Here is a 10810-nt window from a genome sequence, read left to right on the forward strand (position 1 = left end):
GACCCACGAAGAGAGTTGGGGATTTCACTATTTTCATATTTGATTTTTTCTCAAATTTTGAAAAGAGGATCATTTTGGTTTTAATATTTTTCTCTCCGAAATATTTCCAATATCAAAATAAATGAGAGGAGATAAAATGACTTCTCCAAAATAAAATAAATATTGGAGGAAAATGTTAAAATCAAATAAATATTTTATTTGGTATTTTATTGCTATTTTATTTGAATTAGAAAAATATGCATTTTTCAAAATTGCATTTTAGGCCAGAAAAATGTTCACTTTGTTCTAAATATTTTATTTAGACAGATAAAATTGTTTTTGGCATTTTTAGAATTTTTTTATATTTATTTAGGATTTTTCCTTTGGCGGAATTTGTATAAAAAAACTCTTCTGGACCGACCTGGGCCGCAGCCCAGCCGGCCCGCTCGGGCACCGCCTCCGCGCACCGTGTCCGTGTCGGACTCCGGCAGGAGTCTGGGTCGCCGCCGCCGCGCTGCCCCCTCTGCCAAGTCGGAGACCAAGAGGGGGTGAGGGAGTCCTGGATTAGGGGGTGTCCGGCTGGCCGGACTATACCTTCAGCCGGACTCCTGGACTATGAAGATACAAGATTGAAGACTTCGTCCCGTGTCCGGAAGGGACTTTCCTTGGCGTGGAAGGCAAGCTTGGCGATACAGATATATAGATCTCCTACCATTGTAACCGACTCTATGTAACCCTAACCCTATCCGGTGTCTATATAAACTGGAGGGTTTTAGTCCGTAGGACAACACAATCATACCATAGGCTAGCTTCTAGGGTTTAGCCTCTCTGATCTCGTGGTAGATCTACTCTTGTACTACCCATATCATCAATATTAATCAAGCAGGACGTAGGGTTTTACCTCCATCGAGAGGGACCGAACCTGGGTAAACTTCGCGTCCCTTGCCTCCTGTTACCATCCGGCCTAGACGCACAGTTCGGGACCCCCTACCCGAGATCCGCCGGTTTTGACACCGACAGGGGGGGAGGGCCTTTAAAAGCCGCCGCCCCGGGTCCCCTCTCGCCACCCACCGCCCCGCCGTCCGCAGCCGCCACCTGCCGTCGCGACCGTCGCCGCCTACTGCAGCCCCGCCGCCGCAGTGCCGCCACCCTGCGTCGCCGCCTCGCGCCTTGCCACCCGCCGCCTGCACCGCCGCCGAGGAGCCCCGCCGCAGCCCCGCCTCGCTGGAATCGGGCCGCCTCCGTTTTTTGGTTATAAACCGCTCGGATTTTCTTTAAAACTCTAGATCAGTTTTTTTATTAAGATCGGTTTTCCTCGGTTTTCTTCAGTTAGGTTATTTTAGGAACGTTCATTCGTTTGGTTCTGTTAACGAACGATTTCGTTTGTTAGCCTCTGTTAGCGGACGTTCGTGTGATAGATTTTCTTTTTCTGTTTATTTTTCACCAGGGACCTATCCGCGATTACTTTTATCATAGATTAGCCCCTGATCTTCAAACCCTCGCAACTTTTTAACCGTTCGTCCAAATCCAATGAAACCAACGCCAAAATCTTCATCTCGAGTCCATCTTTCCAGTTAATGAACTTGAACATGGTTTTGGCAATTTGAAAATTTGGTTTCAAGGAGATTTGTATTCGAAGTTCTTTTGATCGTAGTTTCAATTCCGTAGCTCCGATTCAATTTATTCTTTTTGCAAATCGAAGCTCTTCAGTTGAACTTTCATATTGGATCTTCTTATTTGAGTTTTACCCTTGCATCTATGCTTGAGTGCTTATGTATGCTATTGTTTGTTTGGGATAGAATTTTCGGAGTGCGAAGCGTGCTACTACGAGTCTCTAGGGTTAGCGGATTGTCAGCAAGGCAAGTAACACTTTGATCATACTTCTTCATTGCCCATTTTTTATGCATTAGCTACAATCCTCAAACATTGCATGAGTAGGATCTTTTAACTTGTGGGTTTGGGAAGTAGATGATGAGGTAGAACCTATTGCCCTTTTATTATCAAACCATTGAGAGTTACTTCTACGTTATTCTTAGGTTGCCGTGCAATGCTCGTAGACGTGGTTTGGTCATGAGTGATCCATGACAGATGTGAGATTGTTAATTAATGGTTAACTTAAGGTGGCTACTTAAATACACATCTGGGTGGATTGGTTGCGGGCACATGGGGATATACCAGTGTCGTCCTTTGGTTCGCCACCCAGGCTCAAAGGGATCATAAGATTATCCATGCTAGAAACTTCCATGTGTAGCCACAAGCTATTATGGGCTCTAGCATACTTGAGTATGTTGCATGACCTCTTTCAGTGGTAGGCTAGCAGATGTAGGGGAAAGTAGGTGTAACTGTCTACCCACAGTAAAGAGTTAATGCTTCTGAAAGACTGTGTCTCGGTCATCCGTTTCTCAAACACCATGTAGTGCGAGAAATCCAACGGAGGAGATCGAGTCTTGCAGGGAAAAGTGTGCAAACCTCTGCAGAGTGTACAAACTAATCATGGTTAGCTGTGTCCCCGGTTATGGACATCTTGAGTATCTGGTTCTTGAATTATCATGTTGATCTCATCACTCTAAATTAATTTGTTGGGTTGTTAACTACTGTTTAATTGGGATTGAGATGGGGTTACCATTCTCAATGTTTATCAACTACCATGATAGTTAAACAAAATATATTCCTTTGTTGTAGGAAAAAAATGGCTTTTCACAAAAACATGATAACCATAGAGCCTCCAATAGCCATATATGCATGTAGTGATAGCATTTACTTGTTCATTGCTCTATTGTGTTATCTTGCCAGCATATTCCATGTGCTGACCCATTTCGGGCTGTAACATATCATGTTGCAGACTTTTCAGATGAAGAGTAAGGTGCGCTAGGTCATTTGTCGTGCACTCAGCTATGCCGTTGGAGTTGATGGACTCACTTTACCTTCCAAGCCTTCCGGTGTTATCTTATTTAGATGGCCTTAAACCATATTATTGTAATAAGTTCTCTTGTGAGACATTCGATGTAATAAGTGTGTGATTTCTACTCTATTATAAATCCTTCGAAGTATTGTGTGTGTCAGCATTACCGATCTAGGGATGACACTTATGCACAGAGATTTGACCATCTGAGGTCGGATTGCTACAATATGGTATCAGAGCACACGCTAATTGTAGGACACAACCACTAAGATAAGCCATAGGTCACTCTTCTCTACTCATTTCTAATTCCTCTCCCTTTTTCCATTCTATAGGATGGCAGACCTAAGGAACAAGTTTGCACAACCGGATGAAGACACACCTTCTGGATGACACTTGAAGGAAGTCACTAGGTACCTGAACATCGGAATACCAAGCTTCACCGGGACCTACACCACCACTTTACCAGAAGAGGAGCGTTGGATGATTCGATTTCAAGTTCCAGGAAGGACATTCACGATAGTTACTGAACCCATAGAGTTTTCCTTTGATGCACCAACCTAGAGTCTAGGGAAGAGTATGGCAGCCCACATCGCCATGGGACGCATCTGCCAAGTTTATCAGAAGGATCTTAAGGACACCATCTACCAGATATGTCGGCGCCGAGATGAGCAATGGGAGATGATCAGCACCAGGAGGGACAGGTCCATTGTAGCTTTCATCCAGGAGTTAAACCAGCACATTCGTCGCCAAGAGAACCAAATGTGCGCAAGCATGATAGACCTGAAGAAGTTGGTGACTAGGAACATGGAGGTGGAAGAGGAACTCAAGTCTACAGGCGACGGATACGAGGAGGAAATCACGATACTAGTAGAGAAGAATGACGACCTGACAAGGAAGCTAGGAGTATTCATGGGAGACCCCGCGCCAGGAGGAGATGACGACCATCCCAAGGACTACATCATCATCGACGACACCGACTCTGACCCCGACAGTAGTGATGATGACTACGAAGACGAAGCTAGAGCGAATATCATGGAGTCTTCCACCGGTCAAAATTTCTAGATGACCACCATATTCTCAGTAGTATTCCCCCATGTATATAGTAGTAGTATGAGCACTTTTGTAACGGTAGTTAGATCGTTTGTATGCCCTTGTTTGAATTGAGTGGTGTGATATGAATGTGTTTGTCTCATGTGCATATGGGTAGTGCCTTCTCACTAGACCTCACTCTATTCTAATCTCTCCCCTCTAAACCCATCAGATGCCTCCAAGACGTGACCCTGGATTTGTCTTCCCACCGGAGCTCACTCAATTGATCCAACAATAGAATACCCTGATGCTGTTGCTAGTCCAGAACCAAGGCAACAAAAACAACAACAACAACCCACCGCCACCACCTCCAGTTGACAACTTAGCTCGTTTTCTGAGGTTGCAACCGCCTGTGTTTTCGAGTAGCACCGAGCCAATAGTTGCTGATGACTGGCTCCGTAGGATTGGAAGGGAGTTGACCACCGCAGGTTGCACAGATGCTGAGAAGGTGCATTTTGCCGCACACCAATTGGATGGACCCGCAGCCTCATGGTGGGAGAATTACATAGCCACTTTCCCCATAGCCAATGTCACTTGGGAGAAGTTTCAGCAAGCATTCCGCATTGCACATGTCTCAACTGGAGCTATGAGCATGAAGAAGCATGAGTTTCGCAACTTACGCCAGGGAAACCGTACTATGGGGCAGTACGTGGATGAGTTCAGTAAGTTAGCCCGCTATGCCCCAGATGATATGGCCATAGATGCCGCGAAGCAGGAGAAGTTTATGGAAGGGCTGAATGATGAGATTAGTATGCAGTTAATGGTGGCAACATTTAACAACTACCAGGAGTTGGTAGACAAGGCTCTTATGATTGAAGGGAAGCAGCAGCAGATTGAGAGCCGCAAAAGGAAGTATGGACAAAGGAAGTACAATTCATGAGCTCAGCAGAAGCCTCGTTTTACCCCGAACTCGCGAGGATATACCCATAACCATGGAGGCCACATGCACAATGGAGGAAGTTCACATAACCATAGTGGCTCCAAGAATGGAAATGGGAATGGAGCAGATAGCAATTAGAACCGCTCTAACCCAGCCACACCCGCCAAGAAGGACCAAAGTCACATTACTTGTTTCAAGTGCGGGAAGACTGGACACTATGCCAATGATTGTTCTGAAGCAAAGAATGGAAATGGCAATGGAAGCTCTGGGAAGAAGCCCAACCCTTTCAACAGGGGACAAGTGAACCACATGAACGTGGAGGAGGTTGAAGAGCAGCCATATGCAGTTATAGGTAATTTTTTGGTTAAGTCATTTACTGCAATCGTTCTTTTTGATACTGGTGCATCGCATTCATACATATCAAGGGGATTTGTGGATAAATATAAGTTGCCCACCAAAGTTCTTAGGACACCTATGTTAGTAAGCTCGCCAGGAGCGGAGTATATGGCAAGCCAAGCATGTTTTCAGGTGCCATTGACCATAGATAGGCATGTTTTCCCCTCAGACTTAATAATTCTGGAGTCACAAGGATTGGATGTGATACTAGGAATGGATTGGCTATCAATGTATGGAGGAAACATCGATTGCGCCAGCAAGTCAATTCTGCTCACCTCCCCGGAGGGAAAAGGATTAAGTATGTATCTAGGCATGCGCCTAGGAGGACCCAAGTAAATTTCCTCTCAGGAATTGTTTAGGAGGAAGTGCCTGTAGTGAAGGATTACCCAGATGTATTTCTAGAGGAACTACCAGGAATTCCGCCAGATCGAGACATTGAGTTTTTGATAGAGCTGTTGCCAGGCACCGGACCAATATCGAAGAGACCATACCGGATGCCCGCAAATGATCTGGAGTAGATTAAGAAGCAGATTAAGGAGTTATTGGAGAAACGATACATTCGACGAAGTTCATCACTATGGGGAGCCCCAGTGCTCTTGGTTGAGAAGAAGGATGGATCTTTAAGAATGGTTGTTGATTATCATGCATTGAATGAAGTAACGATCAAGAACAAGTACCCACTGCAGATGATCAATGATTTGTTTGACCAGCTGCAAGGAGCTAAAGTATTCTCCAAGATCGATTTGCGATCAAGATACCGCCAGCTGAAGATCCGAGAACAGGATATACCTAAGACAGCCTTCACCACAAGGTACAGGCTATATGAGTATACTGTTATGTCATTTTGGTTGACTAATGCCCCAGCCTATTTCATAAGTATGATGAATAAGGTGTTCATGGAGTTTTTGGATAAGTTTGTAGTGGTGTTCATTGATGATATTTTGGTATACTCGAAGAATGAAGAGGAACACAGGGAGCATTTGCGTTTAGTTCTCGAGAAGCTCAGGGAACATCAACTATATGCCAAGTTCAGCAAATTGAGTTTTAGTTGAAGGAAGCTGGATTCCTTGGACATGTTATATCAGGAGAAGGTATAGAGGTAGACCCTACCAAGGTTCAGTCAGTCACTGATTGGTTAGCACCCACCTCAGTAGGAGAGATCCGCAGCTTTCTGAGACTTGCGGGATACTATCAGAGATTCATTGAGAATTTTTCCAAGATTGCGAAGCCTATGACGGAGTTCTTGAAGAAGGACACCAAATTCAAATGGACAGGTGAATGTGAGGCAAGTTTTCAGGAGTTGAAGAAACGTTTGGTTATAGTCCCAGTGCTGATTCTGCCGGATATACGCAAGGATTTCCACGTGTATTGCGATGCTTCTCGCTTAGGACTTGGAGGTGTACTTATGCAAGACAGTAAAGTTGTTTCATACGCCTCACATCAGCTTCGACCGCATGAGTTGAATTATGGCATGGATGATTTGGAGTTAGCAGCTGTAGTTCATGCACTCAAGACTTGGAGACACTTTCTTATTGGAAATCGATGTGATGTGTACACGGATCATAAGAGTTTGAAGTACATTTTCACACAGAAGGAGCTGAATCTCAGGCAAAGGAGATGGTTGGATCTTATAAAGGATTATGATATGAAGTTTCACTATCATCCAGGCAAGGCCAATGTTGTAGCAGACGCTCTAAGCCGAAAGAGTTATGACAATACCCTCGTAAGCGGAGGATTACCAAAGGAGTTAGCCGAAGATCTCAGGGAGCTTCGTTTGGAGATAGTCCCTAGAGGTTTTGTCGCAGCATTTGAGGTTCAGTCAACATTATTGGGAAAGATTCGAGAAGCTTAGAAGGATGACAAGGAAATTGTTGAGATAAAGGAGAAGATGAGCAAAGGAAAAGCCAAGGGTTTTCGTGAGGACGAGCACAACACCTTATGGTTTGAGTGTTGGGGATCATAGCAGAAATTTAAAATTTTCTACGCATCACCAAGATCAATCTATGGAATCATCTAGCAATGAGAGGGAGAGGAGTGCATCTACATACCCTTGTAGATCGCGAGTGGAAGCATTCAAGAGAACGGGGTTGATGGAGTCGTACTTGTCGTGATCCAAATCACCAAAGATCCTAGCGCCGAATGGATGGCACCTCCGCGTTCAACACACGTACGGAGTGTGGACGTCTCCCGCGCCTTGATCTAGCAAGGAGGAGGGAGAGGTTGAGGAAGAGGGCTCCAACAGCAGCACAACGGCGTGGTGGTGGTGGAGCAGCAGTACTCCGGCAGGGCTTCGCCAAGCTCTTGCGGAGGAGGAGAGGTGTTGGGGAGGGGAGGGGCTGCGCCTTGGATGTGGTATGCAGCCCTCCCCTTGCCCCTCTATTTATAGGGGAATGAGGAAGGGGGCCGGCCCCCTCTAAATGATATCTAGAGGGGGGCGGCGGCCAAGGGGAGGGGCTTGCCCCCTAAGCAAGGGGGCGCCCCCCTTAGGGTTTCCCCCCAACCCTAGGCACATGGGCCCAAGGGGGGGATGCGCCCAGCCCATGTAGGGCTGGTTCCCCTTCCTCTACAGCCCATTAGGCCCTCCGAGAGAGGTGGCCCCTCCTGGTGGACCCCCGGAACCCCTCCGGTGCCCCCGGTACAATACCGATATGCCCCCGAACCTTTCCGGTGACCGTATGACAATTTCCTACATATAAATCTTCACCTCCAGACCATTACGGAACTCCTCGTGACGTCCGGGATCTCATTCGGGACTCCGAACAACATTCCGTAATCACATACAAGTCTTCCTAATAACCCTAGTGTCATCGAACCTTAAGTGTGTAGACCCTATGGGTTCGGGAACCATGCAGACATGACCGAGAAAACTCTCCGGCCAATAACCAACAGCAGGATCTGGATACCCATGTTGGCTCCCACATGTTCCACGATGATCTCATCGGATGAACCACGATGTCGAGGATTCAAGCAATCCTGTATACAATTCCCTTTGCCAATCGATACATTACTTGCCCGAGATTCGATCGTCGGTATCCCAATACCTCGTTCAATCTCATAACCGGCAAGTCACTTTACTCGTTCCGTAATGCATGATCCCGTGACCAACTACTTAGTCACACTAAGCTCATTATGATGATGCATTACCGAGTGGGCCCAAAGATACCTCTCCGTCATACGGAGTGACAAATCCCAGTCTTGATTCATGCCAACCCAACAGACACTTTCGGAGATACCTGTAGTGCACCTTTATAGCCACCTAGTTACGTTGTGAAGTTTGGTACACCCAAAGCACTCCTATGGTATCCGGGAGTTGCACAATTTCATGGTCTAAGGAAATGATACCTGACATTCAGAAAAGCTCTAGCAGACGAACTACATGATCTTGTGCAATGCTTAGGATTGGGTCTTGTCCATCACATCATTCTCCTAATGATGTGATCCCATTATCAATGACATCCAATGTCCATGGTCAGGAAACCTTAACCATCTATTGATCAACGAGCTAGTCAACTAGAGGATCACTAGGGACATGTTGTGGTCTATGTATTCACACATGTATTACGATTTCCGGATAACACAATTATAGCATGAACAATAGACAAATATCATGAACAAGGAAATATAATAATAACCATTTTATTATTGCCTCTAGGGCATATTTCCAACAGTCTCCCACTTGCACTAGAGTCAATAATCTAGTTACACTGTGATGAATCGAACACCCATAGAGTTCTGGTGTTGATCATGTTTTGCTCGAGGATGAGGTTTAGTCAACGGATCTGCGACATTCACGTCAGTATGTACTTTACAAATATCTATGTCTCCATTTTGAACATTTTCACGAATGGAGTTGAAGCGACGCTTGATATGCCTGTTCTTCCTATGAAACCTGGGCTCCTTGGCAAGGGCAATAGCTCCAGTGTTGTCACAAAAGAGAGTCATCGGGCCCGACGCATTGGGAATAACTCCTACGTCGGTAATGAGCTCCTTCACCCAGATTGCTTCTTGTGCTGCCTCCGAGGCTGCCATGTACTCCGCTTCACATGTAGATCCCGCCATGACGCTTTGCTTGCAACTGCACCAGCTGACTGCCCCACCATTCAAAATATACACGTATCTGGTTTGTGACTTAGAGTCATCCAGATCTGTGTCGAAGCTAGCATCGACGTAACCCTTTACGACGAGATATTCGTCACCTCCATAAACGAAAAACATATCCTTAGTCCTTTTTAGGTACTTCAGGATATTCTTGACCGCTGTCCAGTGTTCCATGCCGGGATTACTTTGGTACCTTCCTACCAAACTTACAACAAGGTTTACATCAGGTCTGGTACACAGCATGTCATACATAATAGACCCTATGGCCGAGGCATAGGGGACAACACTCATCTTTTCTCTATCTTCTGCCGTGGTCGGGCATTGAGCCGTGCTCAATCTCGTGCCTTGCAACACAGGCAAGAACCCCTTCTTGGACTGATCCATATTGAACTTCTTCAATATCTTGTCAAGGTACGCACTCTGTGAAAGACCAATGAGGCGTCTCGATCTATCTCTATAGATCTTGGTGCCTAATATATAAGCAACTTCTCCAAGATCCTTCATTGAAAAACACTTGTTCAAGTAGGCCTTTATGCTTTCCAAGAATTCTATATCATTTCCCATCAATAGTATGTCATCCACATATAATATGAGAAATGCTACAGAGCTCCCACTCACTTTCTTGTAAACACAGGCTTCTCCATAAGTCTGCGTAAACCCAAACGCTTTGATCATCTCATCAAATCGAATGTTCCAACTCCGAGATGCTTGCACCAGCCCATAGATTGAGCGTTGGAGCTTGCACACCTTGTCAACATTCTTAGGATCGACAAAACCTTCCGGCTGCATCATATACAATTCTTCCTCAAGGAAACCATAAAGGAATGCCGTTTTGACGTCCATTTGCCATATCTCATAATCATAGAATGCGGCAATTGCTAACATGATTCGGACGGACTTCAGCTTCGCCACGGGTGAGAAAGTCTCATCGTAGTCAACCCCTTGAACTTGTCGATAACCCTTAGCGACAAGCCAAGCCTTATAGATGGTCACATTACCATCCGTGTTTGTCTTCTTCTTAAAGATCCATTTATTTTCTATGGCTCTCCGATCAACGGGCAAGTCGGTCAAAGTCCATACTTCGTTTTCATACATGGATCCTATCCCGAATTTCATGGCTTCGAGCCATTTGTCAGAATCTGGGCCCGCCATCGCTTCTTCATAGTTCGAAGGTTCACCATTGTCCAACAACATGATTTCCAGGACAGGGTTGCCGTACCACTCTGGTGCGGAACGTGTCCTTGTGGACCTACGAAGTTTAGTAGCAAATTGATCTGAAGTTTCATGATCATCATCATTAACTTCCTCTCTAGTCGGTGCAGGCACCTCAGGAACATTTTCCTGAGCTGCGCCACTCTCCGGTTTAAGAGGCAATACTTCATCAAGTTCTACTTTCCTCCCACTTACTTCTTTCGAGAGAAACTCTTTCTCTAGAAAGGATCCATTCTTGGCAACAAAGATCTTGC

Source organism: Triticum urartu, chromosome 6A, assembly GCF_056163025.1.
Source record: "Triticum urartu cultivar PI428250 chromosome 6A, HENAU_Tu73, whole genome shotgun sequence".
Taxonomy (NCBI): Eukaryota; Viridiplantae; Streptophyta; class Magnoliopsida; order Poales; family Poaceae; genus Triticum; species Triticum urartu.